This window comes from Gigantopelta aegis, chromosome 15 (assembly GCF_016097555.1).
Source record: "Gigantopelta aegis isolate Gae_Host chromosome 15, Gae_host_genome, whole genome shotgun sequence".
Classification (NCBI taxonomy): domain Eukaryota; kingdom Metazoa; phylum Mollusca; class Gastropoda; order Neomphalida; family Peltospiridae; genus Gigantopelta; species Gigantopelta aegis.
The window spans coordinates 30813606-30836116 of record NC_054713.1 but is presented as its reverse complement, the minus strand read 5'-3'; the positions used below and the strand labels follow the sequence as shown (position 1 = coordinate 30836116).

At 36.8% G+C, this 22511-nt stretch overlaps 1 long non-coding RNA gene across 1 annotated transcript; it reads left to right on the top strand.

The window, feature by feature from the left end:
- Positions 1 to 72: 72 nt before the first annotated feature.
- Positions 73 to 22507, top strand: LOC121390632. The gene is made up of 3 exons (XR_005960234.1): positions 73 to 121; positions 20956 to 21042; positions 22377 to 22507. It is a non-coding gene; the product is annotated as an uncharacterized LOC121390632 (long non-coding RNA).
- Positions 22508 to 22511: the final 4 nt, after the last annotated feature.

Below are 22511 nucleotides of genomic sequence, written 5' to 3'. Positions count from 1 at the left end.
TTTCTAGAGGTCGTGCTTTCTAAATATAGCAACACTGTGACCGTATATATCCTCGTTTTGATTGACAACAACCAGACGACAGTGGAATAGCTGTGGGAGAGCAGAATTGTATGCGTGTATGGTAAGTACTGGGGCTATTCATAAGCATGTGGGTGTCAGTAAAATATCAGTTATTTTATGAATACACAGTAAAACTATGAATACGTACCCACAATTTTGACATTTCTTCAAATTTGTCAAGGTGCAAAACAATGTTGTCTATCATCACATTTCTAATAATAAACGTGCCACTAGGGGGCGTTGCGCGTGCTAAACCGCAAAAGATGAAAGCAGACGTGACAGCGACAGGATTCTTTCGCTGTTGACAAGTCGAGGGATAATTTTAACTGCTCATACACCATTAAGGTTTCGAGCATGTGTATCCCGGGGCATGACTCGGAACAGAAGTTGAAAATGGGCAGAATTGACTGCTCGGTCGAATATATATATAATTTGGAGCATTTTAGGATAGTCCAAAAATAAATAAGAGAAAGAAGAGAGGATCGGACTATTTAATAATATAAAAGAAAGAAAAAAAAGTAATTTTGACATAAAATTTTGAACGGAGGTCTAAAAGTTTAAAGTCCGATCTATATGGTCCGGGTCGGAGGGTGAGGGGTGAGTTTAAGATGGGCGAATTTGGAATACTAATTTATAATATAGCAGAACTTAGGTCAAGGGACCTAAAGCCAAAAGGAGCTGCTACATTCAACTCATGTCTAGATAAAAGTTGTTAGTGTGATTTGAGCAATTTAGAAGGGCTGACAAAGTAAAGTGTGTCGGACTGTTTACAAAAAAATAAACATAAAATTTTGAACCACGGCCAAAAGATTTAAAGTCCAACTAAGCCCCCAAAAGGAGGTTCCTGTCCTAGGAGAGGTTTGGTGGAACTCATGGCGAGATGTTGGGGTGATCGGCCCGGAACCTCGGGAAGAAGTGAGGCAGGTCATTGTAGCACTCTCCCCGAAGTAGGGGAAAGTGCCTAAAAGGCACCCCCTTAACATTGAAGACGTACATCCCGAAAGTCTGTGTTTATAACCACACAAACTATGACAGCCGATTTAATTAATAATCATGTTTGGATCCTGGGAATTATACGTGTATATTATTTTCTGTTCTTAAATAATTACAGAAAAATAGGGTTAGGCATTAAGTGGGCCTTTTGTGAACACTGTTCTCAAGAGGCACCCCTCTGTTCACAAGACGCACCCCATCATATTTTGTATTACTTCAATGGTCACAAAAGGCCCACTCTAGGCTCTCATCCCTTAAAGAACACTTAACTCATATTAGACTTCAGTAAACAAGACGTTTTATTGTAAATTCATGTGGCAATAAAAACTTGTAACATTTAACGTTTCCTGGTCGTATATTTACTGATATAACTACATTTGCGATTTAACAACGCATTTCACAAACAGAAAATCCATCGACACATGCTTCATGACTGACACTGTAGCCAATCTTCTGTCGGTGGATGACTGTACTTCTCGTGACAGTAAATACAAAAATATGCAGACGTTGCCTCCTTACCATCTTCATACCCCTTACCTACACCTACTCCAAAACGTTTTAGGACTCTTCTCCGAGCAGAGGATCCACCCCTGGTGACTAATTTTCTTTTTAGTCTTTTCCTTTCTCATACCATAACTCTTGCTGCCCCAATACGACTTGATTCGTCTCCCTGACCCCCTCTCCATACCTCTTTCCCTCAATGCAACTTTTTCAGTTAATTCATTTTTATAAGGGGACGAAGTTAACAGCTCTGCTGCCTGGACTTGTCTATCCCTACTACGTGGTTCGGCCTTAGGAATTGGGGAAAGTGCTAGTATTTGCCGTTTGATTTATTGCGAGTTTTGTAATGGTGTACATTCTATCACGGTTACCTCATGCCCTCCTACAACCTGTTCCACACACCAACATCGTGACCAGAGCCCCTTACACCCACTACATTTCCACCACTGACTGAACCTGACCTAAAACAGCTTGTTCAAGACTGAAAACGGCCTTCTCCTTATTTTCTACAGTGAGTTCTTGTACCATCACGTTATGTCCAGACAGGTCATCAGCGTCTAAGTTCAGTAGGCTATGTTTAACCGATTTTAGATAAACAATCAACTTTTTATGTTATTTAAAGTTAATGTAAATACACATGTACTAATTAACAACTAAATCACATCAGCTTAATATATTCTTAAAACGCACACCCACTGTGCATTTTAGGAACATCAGAGGTGTGCGTTTTGAGCACAAGCACGCTTTTAGTTTTGAAGAGCGTTGCTTAAATATGGAGACTCATTTTACTTGATTTATTGCAAAAATATGCACAAGAGATTGCTTATGACGGACACCCTTTATGTTATGTACTATCTATAAAAATGTGTCAGATATCACACTTTGAAATTATGGAAAAATAGTAAGAAAAAGTATCAAATTACATTTCTGTTTCTTGGTTAGTGCCACTACTTCTTTAGCTATCAATATGCATTGCACAAGGTCACAGAACACGTGGACAAAACATGACGTAATTACATCAATCTTTCGGAAAATGGTAGTGGGCTTCTTGGGCACAGTGGGCGTTTTAGGCACTTTCCCCTAATGCTAGGTAATCGTCCGGAAGTATCAGCCTGATAATCCGATGGACGACTGGATTATCCATGTCTGATTTCAGCAGTCCTTGCCGATACACCCAGTTCCGCTCAGACGTCAAGTAGAAGGTGCGACTCTTCTCGACGTACTGCAACTGGCCAGACCAGATGGTGTTGGTCTCCAACTCTTGGGGATGAAGGGGCCTAGCAGTTGGGAGGTAGCAGTGAACTCCCCCTTGACACACTCGCGGTACCGTCCAGGAAGCTTGTCGCAGGCGATCTGCCAAGTAGTGGGTTGGGTGTCAGACGGGTCCTGAACCGACACTTTCCTCTTCTTGGCGTCCCGCTCTGCAACAACTCGTGGAGACGCCGGTGGGTTAGCTGGAGCTGACGACACATTGACATGTCCTGTCTCCATCGGCGCTGATACTGCAGGGGGAGGGGCCGCCACTACGTTGAGTTGACAGCTTAGCCCCCCTTTGCCGCTCCTGGCGTCTGCTGATTCCGAGTAATGGGGGGCGGCGAAGCAGAAGGGACCGCCGCCAGCAATTGAGCTGCCGGTTTTGGCCCCACCTGAACCTCCCCTGCCGGTCTCGACTTCTTCTTTGAAACAGAAGGGACCGCCCCTGGCGTTTGAGCCGCAGAGTTTGGGGGGGGGGGGGGTTCAGATGACGTGTAATAAATAACAGGATACTACTTTCGGTTCAATATTGACTTAAGACTTACCATATTTCCTCTAAAACACGTTCTTGCAATTTTTCAAGACCGTTGCTTATTATTAAACGATGTGAATATGTTTCAAGCAAATCCAGAAATTAAATATAAAAAGTAAAAGTTTACAAATTAATTTAATTTAATTTAAATTCAAACTAATAAAATTTAAATAATGTATGGGGCGCCGTTTGTCACTTTCTGATTTAATTTACTGATCTATAAATCCTTAACTTTCCAGCAATAAGTACATTTAGCCATGATATATATATATATCATAGCTAAATGTACTACAAATTTGAATCTACTATCGCTAAAATTATTTTTTGATTATATGTTTTAATGAAATTATCGAGTTTAACCTTATTCATTAGCATAAGCGTACGAGCCAGGGGCCAGGGCGGGGGGGGGGGGGGGGGGGGGGGGGGGGGCAACTATCCCCCTAGTTCTGGAGCAAAACCTTAAAATCAGGCAAAAAAATATGGGCAAAATTAGCTAAACTGAGACCATTTTATCATGTATCCACGTAACGTGCGTAGTGATTCGTTTGCAACCCTAGCTATATATAGCTGTTTGGCAGTAATGCTAATGTTCATAGGCCTACTCTTTTCACATAAAGTGAACGTCGTCGTTTAATATTAATCAGTCATTGGCTATTTTAACCAACGGCTTATTACTTATTAGGTCTGGCAGGGTTTTTTTTTAGGGGCGGGACGTAGCCCAGTGGTAAAGTGGTCACTTGATGTGCAGTCTGTCTGGGATCGACCCTCGTCGGTGGGCCTATTTCTCGTTCCAGCCAGTGCACCACGACTGGTATATCACATGTCATGGTATGTGCTATCATGTCTGTGAGGTGGTACATAAAAAAGATCCCTTGCTACTGATGGAAAATGTAGCGGGCTTCCTCTCTACCAAATGTTTGACATCCAATAGCTGATGATTAATAAATCAATGCGCTCTAGTGGTGTCGTTGAACAAAAACAAGCTGAATATATAAACTTTAGGCTATGTTTCACAGGCCCGTAGTCAGGGGATTTTGAGAGGGGGGGGGGGTCGTTTAGGCTTATGGTGATGCACGAAGTTGCTTAGGGGGGCCGGGGGCATATTGAAATAAAGGTCACCGGTAGGGGGGGCAAACGACCCCCCCCCCCCCCCCCCCCTTGGCTACGGGCCTGTTTCAAAGCAAAAAATAATTAATATTTTTGGCGGGAACCTTCATTATTGCAACTTTGATATACCTTTAACTTTTTAACTTTTAACTTTATTTCTTTTAAAATTATTCGAGGTCGGCACTTATGTCCGGCGCAAACGAGCGTTTTTTAACGCATGCGTCTTGCGTTAAAAAACGCATCCGTACGAACGCAGTAAAAACGTGTCGTGTGCGACCCCCTCTGCGTTGCGTTTTTTAGCGCTGCGTCGATTTTTCAAATATCAAACATGTTTGATTTTAGACGCACAAACGCATCCATCTCCTGCCGCATCAGTCTAAAAACGCACGTGTGCGCCTACTTGCGTCTGCGTTGCGTTCACATTTTTATATTGACCAATCATCTGTCTATATATCTGTATATAACGAAATTAACAATTATTGGTTTCAGTGCTGAACAGACCCGACCATTAAAAATTACAAACATGTAAATGTTTCAACATAAATAATTTCCAACTGCTCATCTTTAAAACAAAGACTAGGCATGTGTAATTAATGACATTTCTAAATAGATGAAATTAAAAAATATAAATTATTGCATTCATTGTACTATGCCTAATAATAATAATTAAAATAAACAATTGTGAAATAAGAAAGATTTATATCGTAATAGTATATTGTACATAATGTTTTAAATAAAGTTTATTATGTTTTAAAATGTATTAATAAAATACATTTAATCTTTGTTATTTTTCCTAGAGTAAAGTATAAATAAATAAATTAATAAAAGAAATCGTCTGTGGATCGCAGGAACGCATCGCAGGTAGGCGCACATGAGACGCATCCGTCTGCGTTTTTTAACGCAGACGCATGCGTTAAAAAACGCTCGTCTACGCCGGGCATTATTAAAGGAAGTACTGTTATTCTCAGTTACTTATCAGCGTAACGAAATTCTTATAAAGGTATTTTCGCTAAAAGGTTTAAGTCACGTTTTTACTCTCCGTTTAACGCCCACAAACATTCAGCAAACACTGTGAACTTTCGCTGTATATCAATCGCGAGAAAAGAAGAAACGAATGTTTTATTTTAAGGAAGTGTCCCGACTTTTCTGCCATTTTGCACGTTCACGACATATGCAGCCTTTTTGTTGACTACGACTACAATTACATATTGCAGATATTTTCGTGCCTGGTATCTGTATAAACAAGATGTTTGTTGTCGATCATTCTAATCTTTGTAGTAGCCGAAACCGGATTTGGGTTGGGGTTTTTTGTTCTTTTTTATTTTACATATTTATTGCCCCAGATATTTATATATTGATAATGTCAGGGTGTTGGCCCTGAAATCATTATCTTACAATAGATACATAAATATAAAGTGCATTCAATAAAATTACTAGTTAATTGAAACAGTCAAATTCTTGCACTGTACAAAGAACGTTCGGTTGAGGATACGTACTATTCTTTCGTTAAAACCGGTTTTGATCTTGACAACGTACTATCGACATTCGTACCTTCCTATTTAAGAATTAATATTTTATAAAGTGTTAGTAGAACTTTCAAAGTTTAGTTTGTATAACACATTGATCATGTATATATTTTTAATAAAATATACTAAAGTAGAAAATGACCGTTTTCACTTTTTAATTTTACGTGTGTTAAAATCGACAAATTCAAATAAATATTATTTCGTTTGGAAAGTGTAAAGTTAGTTTGTTTTGTTTAACGACATCAGTGTTAGAGCATATTGATTTAATAATCATCTGCTTTTGGATGTCAAACGTTTGGTAATTTTGACATATAATCAAAGAGAGGAAACAGGCGCATGCGCAGGGGGGAGGGTATTGGGGGTAGAAACCCTTCCCTGACCAAGATATTGAAATATATTTTCTGGGGGAAAACGCAGTCTATAACCCCCAACCCCGCTGAAATCCTTGCACACGCGCCTTGGAAACCCGCTACATTTTTAAAAAACAAAATTTAATTTTTTTTTTTTTTTTTAGCAAGGGATCATTTATATGTACCATCCCACAGGCAGAATATCACATACCATGGCCTTTTATATACCAGTCATGGCGCACTGGCTGGAACAAGCCCGCCGATGGGGATCGATCTTAGACCGACCTCGCATTAAAAAACACACCACATTTTTAGGTCTAAGTAATGAATAGAAATAACATATAGTCTTCATAAATGTTACGTATATCGAACATACCGTCCTCTTCCTCTAGCCCTAGAGCGTTACATAATGATTAACACCCCCTTACATGTAACGCGTATGCCAACCGCTGGTCACTGTCAAAATTTCAAGGCAAATTCCCCACCGACCCCTGCAAAGGTATTGTACATACCTCTGTGGATATAAATATATTTTGGAGGTATGAGACGACCTATCAATCAAGACAGTTACATTTGTTCAAAATCACGTGAGAAGCTCAGCGCCTGCGCAAATCGCGTAAATTCCCAGTTCTACTGGCGTCCCGCTAATTAAAGAAAAACAACCTGGCCAATGGGTTTGCAGTTGACCTAGATAATGTAGATAAGCGAGCATTGCGAAATATAGCGATGTGGTTGGCCTTTTATGCACCAAACACAACTGGATCATCTATTCTAAATGCTTAAATAATAAAATTATTCCAGACACTGCAGCTTTAAAAAATAGCACTTTGACTAACATTAGTAATAAAGTTACAATATAAATCTGTAAATATAAAATAATTATTTTCTTTTAACCCCCCACCCAAAGAAACAAAAATTAAATAGTTTCGCTTAATTTTCCATTATGTACATTACTTTATCAGTTGCAACATTTAAAAAGGACACCTGTATTGAGGGAATTATCAGCGTTAAAAAGGACACCTATAGAAAGAGGTCACGGCACACCACCCACTTTTCCATGTTACACTGTTCTGAAGGCTTGAAATGTATTTTAACACCTAAAATTCAAAACATGCCCGGGGTCCACAAATACATGTATTTTGATACACAGACATTCGCCCCACCCCGCCCCCATTTTCAAATACACTCCGCGAGCCCTGTCTTGAAAAGTACCCCCCACCCCCGAACTACCTGTTAAATATATATTCGTCTGTTATAATTATATACATGACTCAAAGACAGTGTGGGTGCCCTCCAACTTATATATTATCTACATGTTAATCATCAAGCTGAGTAAGATATTACGTTCTCCACTAAAGAGCAATAAATGCATTGTATTCACCTGCTAAACATTTCGTTTTTTGTGGGGCACAAACTTCGAGGAGGTGGTACGCAGCGCTCTCTCCTTGTAGGCCTATCCGCGCCCTTAATGTCAGATGAATTAGTATTCCCGACATGTTTCCCCCGTATAGGCTAATCTAAGCAAATAATCCAAGGCGAACCCAATAAATAGCAAAAACCTACACATTTGCTACGTCCGATTCGGACTAAATTAAATTATACAAATCCTTTGCGACCATGGTGACGTCATGAAGGCGTGGTACAAGCTAGTTACCTCATCCATCACTCGAGATTCGTTATAGTTACATCATCCTTTTCCGAGAGATTCGACTAGTTAGACCACGACACGCCCGTGGTCTAATAAATAATAAGGTTGTATGTCTATTTTCCAAAAATGGTTACTCACTTAAACCCCGAACATTTTCGGAAGTTAATCCGACTTTTAGAACAAAATATATCTACAATAACCAAATAGAAAACTGGGAAGAATCGAAACCTAGAAAGAACCTTGAAAAGAAGCCCAAGTGTTCTGAAACACTTCTTTAAATAGAGAATGAGGGGGTGCCGACCCACAGGACCAGACGGTAACGACCGTCGGTACTCGGGACTCGTTGTTGCCTCCAAACTCTGAGCTATAAATATCCATTGTTATTATTGTTTACAAATAGGAGGTGATTAATTTCAAGCTCCCCTATCACACTCCCCCCTTCTCAAAACTCAACAATCGTTGATATAAGTATATGAAACCTAAGTACGTTACGTTTTAAGATTCCCGAACTAGATATGGGCACCAACTAATCTAGGTATAACATACACCCACATATTATTTAAGTATGAAAATGTTTATATTTACGCTGGAATATACAAAGTTCGTAAGTGTCCAGAGGCATGTGGTGGTAAAGTCGGTCAGGAATATCCAGAGTTCCAAATTTATTGTTTTAGTATTAAAATATATCCAGTTAGAATTAATATCACTTTAAGACACGTCCACTTGGAATTAACAACACATTAAAGCACATCCATTTGGAATTAACACAGATTAAAGGTGCACTGAATCCAAGAACACATGATGGCGAAAACCTATTTCAATTACATCTGATACCGCGCCCATCCCATAGACCACGTAGGAGACAGAGAGAGAGAGCAGAAAAGCGTTGCAGTAGTGGCTGACGATGTTGTAGGACTGGGAGCCATCCAACTGCCGTTACCCATCAGTGGTGAAGTTGTCGATGTCTGTGTTGATGTTGATGATGCCGATGCCATTGTTGTTGATGTCGACGGCGAAGTTCTATCTGCTTGATGCAATGGCGCTTTTCCTAGGCCAGGACCAGCTTTCTTTCGGGGCAAACACTACACTCTTTACACCACTGACTAACATCTTCTGACAGGCCAGGCCAATAAAACCTCTGTTTTATCTTATCTAGAGTTGTGTCCCTCCCTAAATGTCCTGAACAGCGTTCGTGATGCAACTTTTTCGTTATTTCTTTTCTTATACTTTTAGGACAGAGTAGGTGCAATGTAGGAGGTACTGCTTCGACCCGCTTATACAGCGTATTGTCTCGAATGTCAAGTTCCTCCCACATATTCCACAATGTTTTGACATCTGACCTATATTGGGCTATCTCGGACCTGTCAGGGTTATCATCTGATTCTGATTTCAATCTAAGAATAACCCCCAATACACGGATCTTCCGACTGCATGTGACTAATCTCATTTATTGTCCAAACCTCCACCCAGTTAAGACTCAAGGCTTCCGCTAGATTCATCTATACGAGAATCAGCTTCCGACTCCTGAACTGTTTTTGAATGGCCAGACTTTTGTTTATTCCTAATAGCAGTCTCCCCATATTTCCATGTACAATCAAAACAACTATCCGACTGACATTTTCTTTTTGGTGGGATCCTGGACAACCCGTCAGCATTCCCATGTGCGCTACCTCTACGATGCTGGATTTTAAAATCATAGGTATCTAACACAGTAAGCCATCTGGCCACCATACCCTCGGGCTCCTTAAAATTTCTAATCCATTTAAGTGAAAAATGGTCTGTTCTAAGCAGGAATGGTCTTCCCCAAAGATAATGTCAGAAATGATTTACAAATGTGACAACTGCCAATAATTCTCGATAGGTAGTGCAGTACTGGCGCTGAGACCTAGACAAAGTTTTACTAGCATATCCTATCACATATTCTTTTCCATCTTTCACTTGCGACAATACGGCTCCTATCCCATATAAACTAGCATCTGTATCCAAAACAAAACTACTCTCCCTCTCAGGGTAGGCCAGGACTGGGAACCCCGTGAGTAGCTCCTTCATCGTCTCGAAGGCTTTCTCACACCCATCTGTCCACACAAACTTGGTTTTCTTATGAGTCAAGGAAGTAAGTGGAAAGGCAATAGTAGCAAAATCGGGAATAAAGCGCCAATAATAAGAGGCTAAACCCAAGAAACTCCGAACTTCTGAAGCATTCTGTGGGCGCGGCCATTCCTTAACTGCGGCAACTTTACCTGGGTCGCACTTTACCCCATCATCTGACACCACATGACCTAAATAAAACACCTCTTTTTGGAACAATGCACACTTGGATGTTTTTAGCCGTAAGTTCGCACCTCTCAATTTACTTAGGACCAACCTGAGGTTATCTAACGCGGAACTAAAGCTATCTCCATACACTATCACATCATCTATATACACTAAACACTTCTCCCAGTGTAAACCTCTTAGAACTAGATCCATTAATCTTTCAAACGTTGCAGGGGCATTAGACAGACCAAAGCTCATCACACGAAACTGAAACAGTCCTTTGTGTGTAGCAAAAGCCGTCTTTTCTTTATCTTCCTCTGCCATAGAAACTTGAAAATACCCACTAGCTAGATCTAAAGTACTAAACCATTTAGCACCAGCAAGAGCATTGAGTGAATCGTCGATTCTCGGAAGAGGATAAGCATCTTTATGAGTTACATCATTTAACCGGCGATAGTCTACACAAAATCTGATGCTACCATCCTTTTTCTTAACTAAACATACAGGAGCTGACCAAGGACTAAAATTGGGTTCAATAATACCTTCCTTTAGCATTTTGTCTATCTCTTTTTCGACAACTTCCTTTTGAGCTATAGGTAATCGGCGAGGGGGCAATTTGATGGGTTTAGCATTTCCAGTATCTATGTAGTGTTTAACAAAATCTGTTTGACCCAATTTATCCTTAGGACCCATAAAACTATCACTAAACTCCCTGATCAATTTCTTGGCTTGCTCACCCTCCTCTTTAGTAAGATCTTTTACACTTTGTTCTAATAAATCTTTCAGATGTTCAGGTAATTCCTCGATAGTTTCGAGCGAATTCCCTGTTTCTGTGATAGAATTAACTCTATTGTTATCGGTTTTTGTAACTCCACATACCATCTCTAATGTAGCAACCGGATAACCTAACCTAACCTAACAGACTCAGATCCTAAATTCAACACTGAAAACAGAATTTCATTTTGTTTCACTTTAACCAAGGACTTGGGCATCAATAATCCCATTTTCTCTACACTACCATCCGATTCGACAATCCCCTCCCAGCCATATTTAACTGGTCTATCAACTATTCCCTTGATAATCATTTCAGTTTCTGAGGGAATCATAACATTTTCACTCAATCTAATATGTGCAATAACATTATCTACCTCATTATCTGGCATCTTGAGAATTCCCTCTGTAACAAACAAAACAGCAAAATTTAATTCAAGAAAATCTAAACCAACTATTCCTGATAGTCCACCAAGATCCGCTACAATTATTTCATGCTCATACACTTTCTTTCCCAATTTAATTGAAAATAAAGCCTGATTATATACGTGTAAAGGTGCAGCACATAATGTGTTTGCACATGTCTGCAGTACAGGTTTATTTGAGCCTAAAGTGTCGTAAAGGTTTCTCGAAATTACCGTAGCTACTGAACCGGTATCTACTAGCATTTTTGATACTAACCACCCCTACCCGGCATTAATAAACTAGCAAGTATTCCCAATAGCTGATAATCTACTCAGTGGGCCCTCAGAGGTTTTTGAACCAACATTAACTTTAATAGATCTAAAGGCTGAACTGGGCCTCAAACTCAGCCTGTTCTAGTTTAATGCATTTCTGGCATTACCCACCTCCGAAGAAACCAAACTTTCATTCCTCTTTTGGGACAACTATACTGAAAATGCCCCCTTTTATGACACTTGAAACACTCAACATTTTCCATATTTCCCCTTGACCGTTTAGAAATAAAATTTGACCTAGAGCGATAACTATGTTCAGATAGCTGAGTTTTCAGTTCTTTTATCATCTGAATATTTTGAGAAGTCATATCTTTAATTGCTAATGCAATATCTTCCATTTGTTTATTTTGTGAGTTAGTTTCGAATTTATGTAATCCGTTTGAACTTTTTGTTGTGACTACTGGACACACAGGAGACCTAACATCGTCAGTATCACAATCTTTGTTATATGGTTTCCTACTTATCTGAGTACCCTCAAATGTTTCAAACTCAACAGCTAACTGAACTGAACTGAACTTTATTTACACTCAGGCCGTATTCTACGGCATACGAGGACATGTTTACATAGAACAATTAATACATTGTGACAAGATGGTGAAAGTACAATAACATACATAAATACAAAAACACACAGAAAATCAGCCAGAGGGTTTGAAAGTATCCATAACTAAGTTACAAAATATAGAAAGTATTCTAAGGACACCAGCTTTTTTTTAGTTAAATAATTTATAAAATTTATATATATTTGGTTTTGATTGACAGAAAGCGGGTAAATAGCGATTTCTTTCATTCTTAAAAAAACATGCATGTAAATATATAATGAAACTCATCTCCGATGTCGTAATTTTTACATAATGGACATATTCGATTGTTTAGTGATACATATTTCCATCTGCCAGTTTCAATAGGAAGATTATGATTTGAAAATCTGAATCGTAATAATGGACACCAGTGTTTTTACTCTACAAGTGTGAGATATGTCTTAAATGCAACAGCATTTTTTAATAATTTATAATTTGAAGCTTTGGATGAGTTATTAATGTGGGTGTACCATGATTGTAAGTATTGATCAGTAAGCCTTGTGGAAATAGATCTTTTCAACAAGGAATAACTAGTAATACTATTGCACTGTGAGGACCATATATATGTACAACCAACATTTAAAATTGATTTTACAAACATAATCCATTTGTGATTAAAATCATTATTGTTCACATCATTTAGTAATAATTTATAGACTAGTAATGATAACTTGGATTGTTTTCCAGTGATTAATTGATACCAGAAAGAAATAATTATTAATTTTAAAGTGATATAAACTGGATAACGTCCAAGTTCTCTATATAGCATGTACAATTGTGTTGATTTCCATACAGGTAATAACAGTTTTAAAAACTGGTTACATAATTTTTCCATTAATGACAGTGTTTCAAAACCCCAAATTTCGCTACCATATAAAAGGACTGGTAAAACCATGCAATCAAATAATTTTAGCTGACACTGTATGGAAATATTATAATATCTGCCTTGTCTTAGAACGAAGTACATAGCCTTCTGTGCCAGTGTATATAAACATGTTTCTTGCCTTAGTAAATCTGTTTGATTTGCGGAATATAATACCAAGATATTTGTAACTTTCTTATCTCTAATGTAGCAACCGGATAACCTTTTACTAACCTAACAGACTCAGATCCTAAATTCAACACTGAAAACAGAATTTCATTTTGTTTCACTTTAACCAAGGACTTGGGCATCAATAATCCCATTTTCTCTACACTACCATCCGATTCGACAATCCCCTCCCAGCCATATTTAACTGGTCTATCAACTATTCCCTTGATGATCATTTCAGTTTCTGAGGGAATCATAACATTTTCACTCAATCTAATATGTGCAATAACATTATCTACCTCATTATCTGGCATCTTGAGAATTCCCTCTGTAACAAACAAAACAGCAAAATTTAATTCAAGAAAATCTAAACCAACTATTCCTGATAGTCCACCAAGATCAGCTACAATTATTTCATGCTCATACACTTTCTTTCCCAATTTAATTAAAAATAAAGCCTGATTATACACGTGTAAAGGTGCAGCACATAATGTGTTTGCACATGTCTGCAGTACAGGTTTATTTGAGCCTAAAGTGTCGTAAAGGTTTCTCGAAATTACCGTAGCTACTGAACCGGTATCTACTAGCATTTTTGATACTAACCACCCCTACCCGGCATTAATAAACTAGCAAGTATTCCCAATAGCTGATAATCTACTCAGTGGGCCCTCAGAGGTTTTTGAACCAACATTAACTTTAATAGATCTAAAGGCTGAACTGGGCCTCAAACTCAGCCTGTTCTAGTTTAACGCATTTTTGGCATTACCCACCTCCGAAGAAACCAAACTTTCATTCCTCTTTTGGGACAACTATACTGAAAATGCCCCCTTTTATGACACTTGAAACACTCAACATTTTCCATATTTCCCCTTGACCGTTTAGAAATAAAATTTGACCTAGAGCGATAACTATGTTCAGATAGCTGAGTTTTCAGTACTTTTATCATCTGAATATTTTGAGAAGTCATATCTTTAATTGCTAATGCAATATCTTCCATTTGTTTATTTTGTGAGTTAGTTTCGAATTTATGTAATCCGTTTGAACTTTTTGTTGTGACTACTGGACACACAGGAGACCTAACATCGTCAGTATCACAATCTTTGTTATATGGTTTCCTACTTATCTGAGTACCCTCAAATGTTTCAAACTCAACAGCTAACTGAACTGAACTGAACTTTATTTACACTCAGGCCGTATTCTACGGCATATGAGGACGTGTTTACATAGAACAATTAATACATTGTGACAAGATGGTGAAAGTACAGTAACATACATAAATACAAAAACACACAGAAAATCAGCCAGAGGGTTTGAAAGTATCCATAACTAAGTTACAAATTATAGAAAGTTTTCTAAGGACACCAGCTTTTTTTTAGTTAAATAATTTATAAAATTTATATATATTTGGTTTTGAATGACAGAAAGCGGGTAAATAGCGATTTCTTTCATTCTTAAAAAAACATGCATGTAAATATATAATGAAACTCATCTCCGATGTCGTAATTTTTACATAATGGACATATTCGATTGTTTAGTGATACATATTTCCATCTGCCAGTTTCAATAGGAAGATTATGATTTGAAAATCTGAATCGTAATAATGGACACCAGTGTTTTTTCTCTACAAGTGTGAGATATGTCTTTAATGCAACAGCATTTTTTAATAATTTATAATTTGAAGCTTTGGATGAGTTATTAATGTGGGTGTACCATGATTGTAAGTATTGATCAGTAAGCCTTGTGGAAATAGATCTTTTCAACAAGGAATAACTAGTAATACCATTGCACTGTGAGGACCATACATATGTACAACCAACATTTAAAATTGATTTTACAAACATAATCCATTTGTGATTAAAATCATTATTGTTCACATCATTTAGTAATAATTTATAGACTAGTAATGATAACTTGGATTGTTTTCCAGTGATTAATTGATACCAGAAAGAAATAATTATTAATTTTAAAGTGATATAAACTGGATAACGTCCAAGTTCTCTATATAGCATGTACAATTGTGTTGATTTCCATACAGGTAATAACAGTTTTAAAAACTGGTTACATAATCTTTCCATTAATGACAGTTTCAAAACCCCAAATTTCGCTACCATATAAAAGGACTGGTAAAACCATGCAATCAAATAATTTTAGCTGACACTGTATGGAAATATTATAATATCTGCCTTGTCTTAGAACGAAGTACATAGCCTTTTGTGCCAGTGTATATAAACATGTTTCTTGCCTTAGTAAATCTGTTTGATTTGCGGAATATAATACCAAGATATTTGTAACTTTCTTATCTCTAATGTAGCAACCGGATAACCTTTTACTAACCTAACAGACTCAGATCCTAAATTCAACACTGAAAACAGAATTTCATTTTGTTTCACTTTAACCAAGGACTTGGGCATCAATAATCCCATTTTCTCTACACTACCATCCGATTCGACAATCCCCTCCCAGCCATATTTAACTGGTCTATCAACTATTCCCTTGATGATCATTTCAGTTTCTGAGGGAATCATAACATTTTCACTCAATCTAATATGTGCAATAACATTATCTACCTCATTATCTGGCATCTTGAGAATTCCCTCTGTAACAAACAAAACAGCAAAATTTAATTCAAGAAAATCTAAACCAACTATTCCTGATAGTCCACCAAGATCAGCTACAATTATTTCATGCTCATACACTTTCTTTCCCAATTTAATTAAAAATAAAGCCTGATTATACACGTGTAAAGGTGCAGCACATAATGTGTTTGCACATGTCTGCAGTACAGGTTTATTTGAGCCTAAAGTGTCGTAAAGGTTTCTCGAAATTACCGTAGCTACTGAACCGGTATCTACTAGCATTTTTGATACTAACCACCCCTACCCGGCATTAATAAACTAGCAAGTATTCCCAATAGCTGATAATCTACTCAGTGGGCCCTCAGAGGTTTTTGAACCAACATTAACTTTAATAGATCTAAAGGCTGAACTGGGCCTCAAACTCAGCCTGTTCTAGTTTAACGCATTTTTGGCATTACCCACCTCCGAAGAAACCAAACTTTCATTCCTCTTTTGGGACAACTATACTGAAAATGCCCCCTTTTATGACACTTGAAACACTCAACATTTTCCATATTTCCCCTTGACCGTTTAGAAATAAAATTTGACCTAGAGCGATAACTATGTTCAGATAGCTGAGTTTTCAGTACTTTTATCATCTGAATATTTTGAGAAGTCATATCTTTAATTGCTAATGCAATATCTTCCATTTGTTTATTTTGTGAGTTAGTTTCGAATTTATGTAATCCGTTTGAACTTTTTGTTGTGACTACTGGACACACAGGAGACCTAACATCGTCAGTATCACAATCTTTGTTATATGGTTTCCTACTTATCTGAGTACCCTCAAATGTTTCAAACTCAACAGCTAACTGAACTGAACTGAACTTTATTTACACTCAGGCCGTATTCTACGGCATATGAGGACGTGTTTACATAGAACAATTAATACATTGTGACAAGATGGTGAAAGTACAATAACATACATAAATACAAAAACACACAGAAAATCAGCCAGAGGGTTTGAAAGTATCCATAACTAAGTTACAAAATATAGAAAGTTTTCTAAGGACACCAGCTTTTTTTTAGTTAAATAATTTATAAAATTTATATATATTTGGTTTTGAATGACAGAAAGCGGGTAAATAGCGATTTCTTTCATTCTTAAAAAAAACATGCATGTAAATATATAATGAAACTCATCTCCGATGTCGTAATTTTTACATAATGGACATATTCGATTGTTTAGTGATACATATTTCCATCTGCCAGTTTCAATAGGAAGATTATGATTTGAAAATCTGAATCGTAATAATGGACACCAGTGTTTTTTCTCTACAAGTGTGAGATATGTCTTTAATGCAACAGCATTTTTTAATAATTTATAATTTGAAGCTTTGGATGAGTTATTAATGTGGGTGTACCATGATTGTAAGTATTGATCAGTAAGCCTTGTGGAAATAGATCTTTTCAACAAGGAATAACTAGTAATACCATTGCACTGTGAGGACCATATATATGTACAACCAACATTTAAAATTGATTTTACAAACATAATCCATTTGTGATTAAAATCATTATTGTTCACATCATTTAGTAATAATTTATAGACTAGTAATGATAACTTGGATTGTTTTCCAGTGATTAATTGATACCAGAAAGAAATAATTATTAATTTTAAAGTGATATAAACTGGATAACGTCCAAGTTCTCTATATAGCATGTACAATTGTGTTGATTTCCATACAGGTAATAACAGTTTTAAAAACTGGTTACATAATTTTTCCATTAATGACAGAGTTTCAAAACCCCAAATTTCGCTACCATATAAAAGGACTGGTAAAACCATGCAATCAAATAATTTTAGCTGACACTGTATGGAAATATTATAATATCTGCCTTGTCTTAGAACGAAGTACATAGCCTTTTGTGCCAGTGTATATAAACATGTTTCTTGCCTTAGTAAATCTGTTTGATTTGTGGAATATAATACCAAGATATTTGTAACTTTCTACATTATCAAGCTTCGTATTTCCAAGATAAATTACTTTCTTACAATCTTTCTTATTGCCATTAAACATTAAAACTTTTGTCTTTTTACAATTTACTGTTAGTTTCCATTTCGTGCAATAAGAATGAAAAACATTTAGTGATTTTTGCATATCTTGGTAATTATCTGCAAGGAGTACCATGTCATCGGCATAAAGTAAAACAAAGAGAACAATTGACGTATATATTAAGGAATCACTGAACATTTCATGTATACCGATGCCATGGCAGTCATTCCTTTTAAATGTATCTTCTATATCGTTAAGAAACAAGGAGAATAGCAGGGGAGATAAATTTTCACCTTGTCTAACGCCAACACAGCAAGGAAAATAATATATTAGTGAATTATGTGCGCTGACACAAGTCTTAATGTTCTGATACATATTATAGATTACTTGAAAACTGCCCATTTATACCATTTTGAATTAATTTACCCCAAAGTGCAATCCTCCAAACTGAATCAAATGCTTTACTAAAATCTATAAATGTACAAAAAAGTTTTTTCTTTCGTGCTTTCATCAGTTCGATCAGTCCATAGAGTGTGAAGATATGGTCATTTGTAGAATAGTCTTTACTGAATCCTGCTTGAATTTCAGATAATATATTATTTGTTTTAATATACAGTTTTAGTCTATTATTCAACACAGCGGTAAAGAGTTTTCCAAGACAGCTAAGTAATGTAATAGGTCTATAATTTTCTGGATTATTTGTATCACCACTTTTGTAAATTGGTTTGATTATACCAACTAACCATGAGTCAGGAAAAATACCGTTTTCAAATACTGAAATAAAAAGTTTTACATATATATGAATCATACAATCAATAGTTTGCTTAATATATTCATTAATTATTTTATCTAAACCCGAAGCTTTGTTATTTTAAAGATTTTTTACAGCAGTATTTCTTCCAGTAATATGGTGGAATTTAAAGGGACATTCCTGAGTTTGCTGCAATTTTTAAGGTGTTATCTACTAACACAGACTTTTTAACGATTGTAATTACATATCAGATATATTTTTCTGCATAAAATATTAGTGGCTGTATATTAAATGCGTTTCTGATCGTTCTAATAGTTGTACTAGGTTAAATTTCATTCTTGTTTAGAATATCATTGTCTGTATATTTGATGTGTTTCTGGTCATCTTAAAGGGACACACCCTAGTTACGGCTAGTTGTTAACCATTACGGCGTTGTTTTTCGCTATTAAACCCATTTTTTCACAAATAAAATTGCACTTTACTTACCGTTTATTATTTAGAATATACATTTCCATTCACCTGAAGTGTTTTTTGGTAATCCTGGTAATCCTGGTGTTTGTAATACCACAAAATGCATTTTTCGTATTTCTGAAAAACGGACGCACGTTTGAGAAAAAACCGCTGAGCAGACAAGGTCTAATCTATTTTTAGACGGGATATTTCCATTTCAATTTCACAGACGTTGGTATACCACGTGACCGTTATCATTTTGGTTCGGTTTGTTTTCTCGTGCACGGTTCGCGCAATCAACATCCGATTTGTTGTTGTTCATTTGTGAGATTTTTCTTCACAGTTCGTGAACATTTTCAGTAACAATAAAGTTCAGACAAGTAAGTGTCTCAATACAAAACGTTACAAACCCTTAAAACCAATAATTTTGCTAAGTCCTACGATGTCTGGAGAGGGGATACAACCAGGACAGAACAGTTGGAACATGTCCAGGAGAGGTGAAAAGAACGCACCCCAAGTCTGTGAAATTTGTCGTGACGTACGTAGGCATTGTTGTGCTTCGAGCGACATCTACCGGTGACATCAGAATACAAACTTTCAAAATTATTTCAAGCAATTGGGACATGGGGATTCCCATGGTATTTATCGATATAAAACCTGCTTTTTCACTCCATTTGATAAAAACGTGATCTAAGTGTGTCACAGGTTTGTAGATTAACCAAATTATAATTTATTTTCGCTGGATGGAACTAGGGTGTGCGGCTTTAATATTTGCAAGAGGCCCAAACTGGATTTTGTTTTCAAATAATTTCATACGTACGAAAAAAAAATATTTGAGGAAATAAAACGAAATTTAACCCAGTACAAATATCAGAACGATCAGAAACACGTTTAATATACAGCCACTAATATATTATGTAGAAAAATATATTTGATATATAATTACAATCGTTAAAAAGTCTCTGTTAGTCGATAACATCTTAAAAATTGCAGAAAACTCAGGAATATCCCTTTAATGTACCGTTATTTTCCACTCTGTTGTATATTCTGGTTCGGGAGTGGAGTCATCACTGCTGTTTACATCTTTAAAGTACTGATAAAGTGTTTCTAAAGGTGGTGAATTAATTACAGTCATCTCTATTTTCTAATCTAGAGATTTTGGGTGTCCAAACTGAACATGTCTTTTAACATCAAGAGAACCCAACCCATTAGTAAACTGATCAATAATCATGTCTCCCCTAGTAGACCAAGGTATTTCAGGAAATGCGCGACTAGCCAATCTACGAAGGGCGTAACCGTACTCTGTCGCACCCTCCCCTTTTGAACGTTTTCGGTCCCTGAGTTCGCAACGGTGGACGGCTTCACGCTCCACCGGACTAAATCTACTCCCTAAAGCAAACTTTAAAAAATCATTTCCGATTTGGGTCGCGGATAGGTCACCAAGTAACCTTTGCGCTGTTCCTCTCAGACTGATAGAAAGCTGTAGAGCCTTTTCATTATCTCACCAATTATTCCAAAAAGCTACTTGTTCTAATCCAATCTATCCAATCAACACTTTTTCCGTCAAATTTATCTGGTTCTTTTTTTTTTCGTTCTTTATTAAAATCTACATCCCCTAACCCTGATTCTACTCTGTCCTTGTCTGAATATCTGACATTTTTTCCCTGTTCCTACACAATGGGCTTTCAGACTGTTGGTAACTTTTGGCCGAACCCTATTGTGTTATTTCTTTATTTATCTGATCAGGAGAGGTCTGTTGTAAACCAAAATCATCAAAATATTTGTTTTGAAACTAGTTTGGCCAGGCGTTCCCGATGTCACGTGACCGAATGAATGACGTCATCACCCGACCTGCTGTCATCGAGAACAATGAACAATGTCATGTAAGTAACTTGGGACTATTTTTCTAGTTTGAGCGTTGTGGTGTATTCGACAATTCAGAGTTCGGCCCAGTGAGATTCTACTGTATACAAAACCACCAGGGTCACTGTCGTTATATTGAATTTGCCTTTGTTGTGAATGCCATTAGTTATCTCCCTTGCCATAATGAAGTAATGAAAAATATTGCTAAATACTTATATAATAATTGTAACAGAAGACTGAATAACATTTAATGCATTGCAGTTATCAAAAACAACAAACATATGCACGTGTAATAAAATGTTTTTAAAAAGCATCATTAAATTAATCAGTAGACCTACATCGTAATGTAGTCACCATCAGTCATTCACTGGTTTAAAGACATCTATGAAAATGTACTTCTGTCCTGGACATAATTTTATAAATCACCATAAAAACAGAAAACAATTATTCAAGGTTAATACCGTATACGCAAAAAATTTCGCGAATAAAATATACCGCGAAAATCGCGAACACTTTGACAGCACCACAAATTTAATTACAAGCAAAGTTATTTCCGATTTGATATAATTTTGATGGATACAAAAAAACAAGAAGTCAGAGGTACCTGTTAAATATATACCGAATTTCGTATGCACTTTGTCTTTACCACCAAATTATCCACAAGGTCACATGGTTCTGTAAACCTGCATGGTCACATGAATTTGGTCGAAATGACACAGTTGGGTGTAAGTCTGTTGTTACGTAATCTCAGTTTTGTTTGTAACCTTGAATGGAAGTTTGTGGGTACCATCAATAATTAAAAGTTATTTCTTCTGATATTTGCGTTTTTCAATTTTATGTATCCCATGTGCGTATTCCATCGATAACATGTCTACATACATACAACACTGACGTCTCGCTGACAGCATGGTAATATGTCTAAGTGTGTGCGTGAAATCGTCATTGAAAAGAGTTTGGCAAATGAAATATGGCCATTATGGGTAATTTTGATTTTATTATTGGGAGACACAGTCGCGAAAATAATTCCTCGCGAAAATGTAAAATGAGACCCCGATCGCGAATTATTTTAGCCGCGAAAAGATTTGCGTATATGGTAACAAGCCGTTATTTTCAAAAGCAAGACCTCTGCAGATTTAAATGACATTGTTAACTTGGACATCACATGACTGTCAGCTGGTGACGAGGTCAAGGATGCCAATTCACCACAATTGTACTGCTGACTGGTTGGCAACAGGCCACCATTCAACCCATTATCGAATGTCATTGTAATTAAATATATAAGAGTCTGATGTATGTTTAAATTAAGTTTATCTTCAGGTGTTCGATGCATTGTTGTACCTCATTTGCTCTATAGGTGTCGGAAGGTTCTTTTCACTGTACACATCTTCAGTGGTAGGGTGGAATAACCTGAGGAAGGAAGCATCGCCATTCTATTTGTTGATAGCTAGATTACTGTGTGTACATATGATGATACGGCTAGACCGGAACC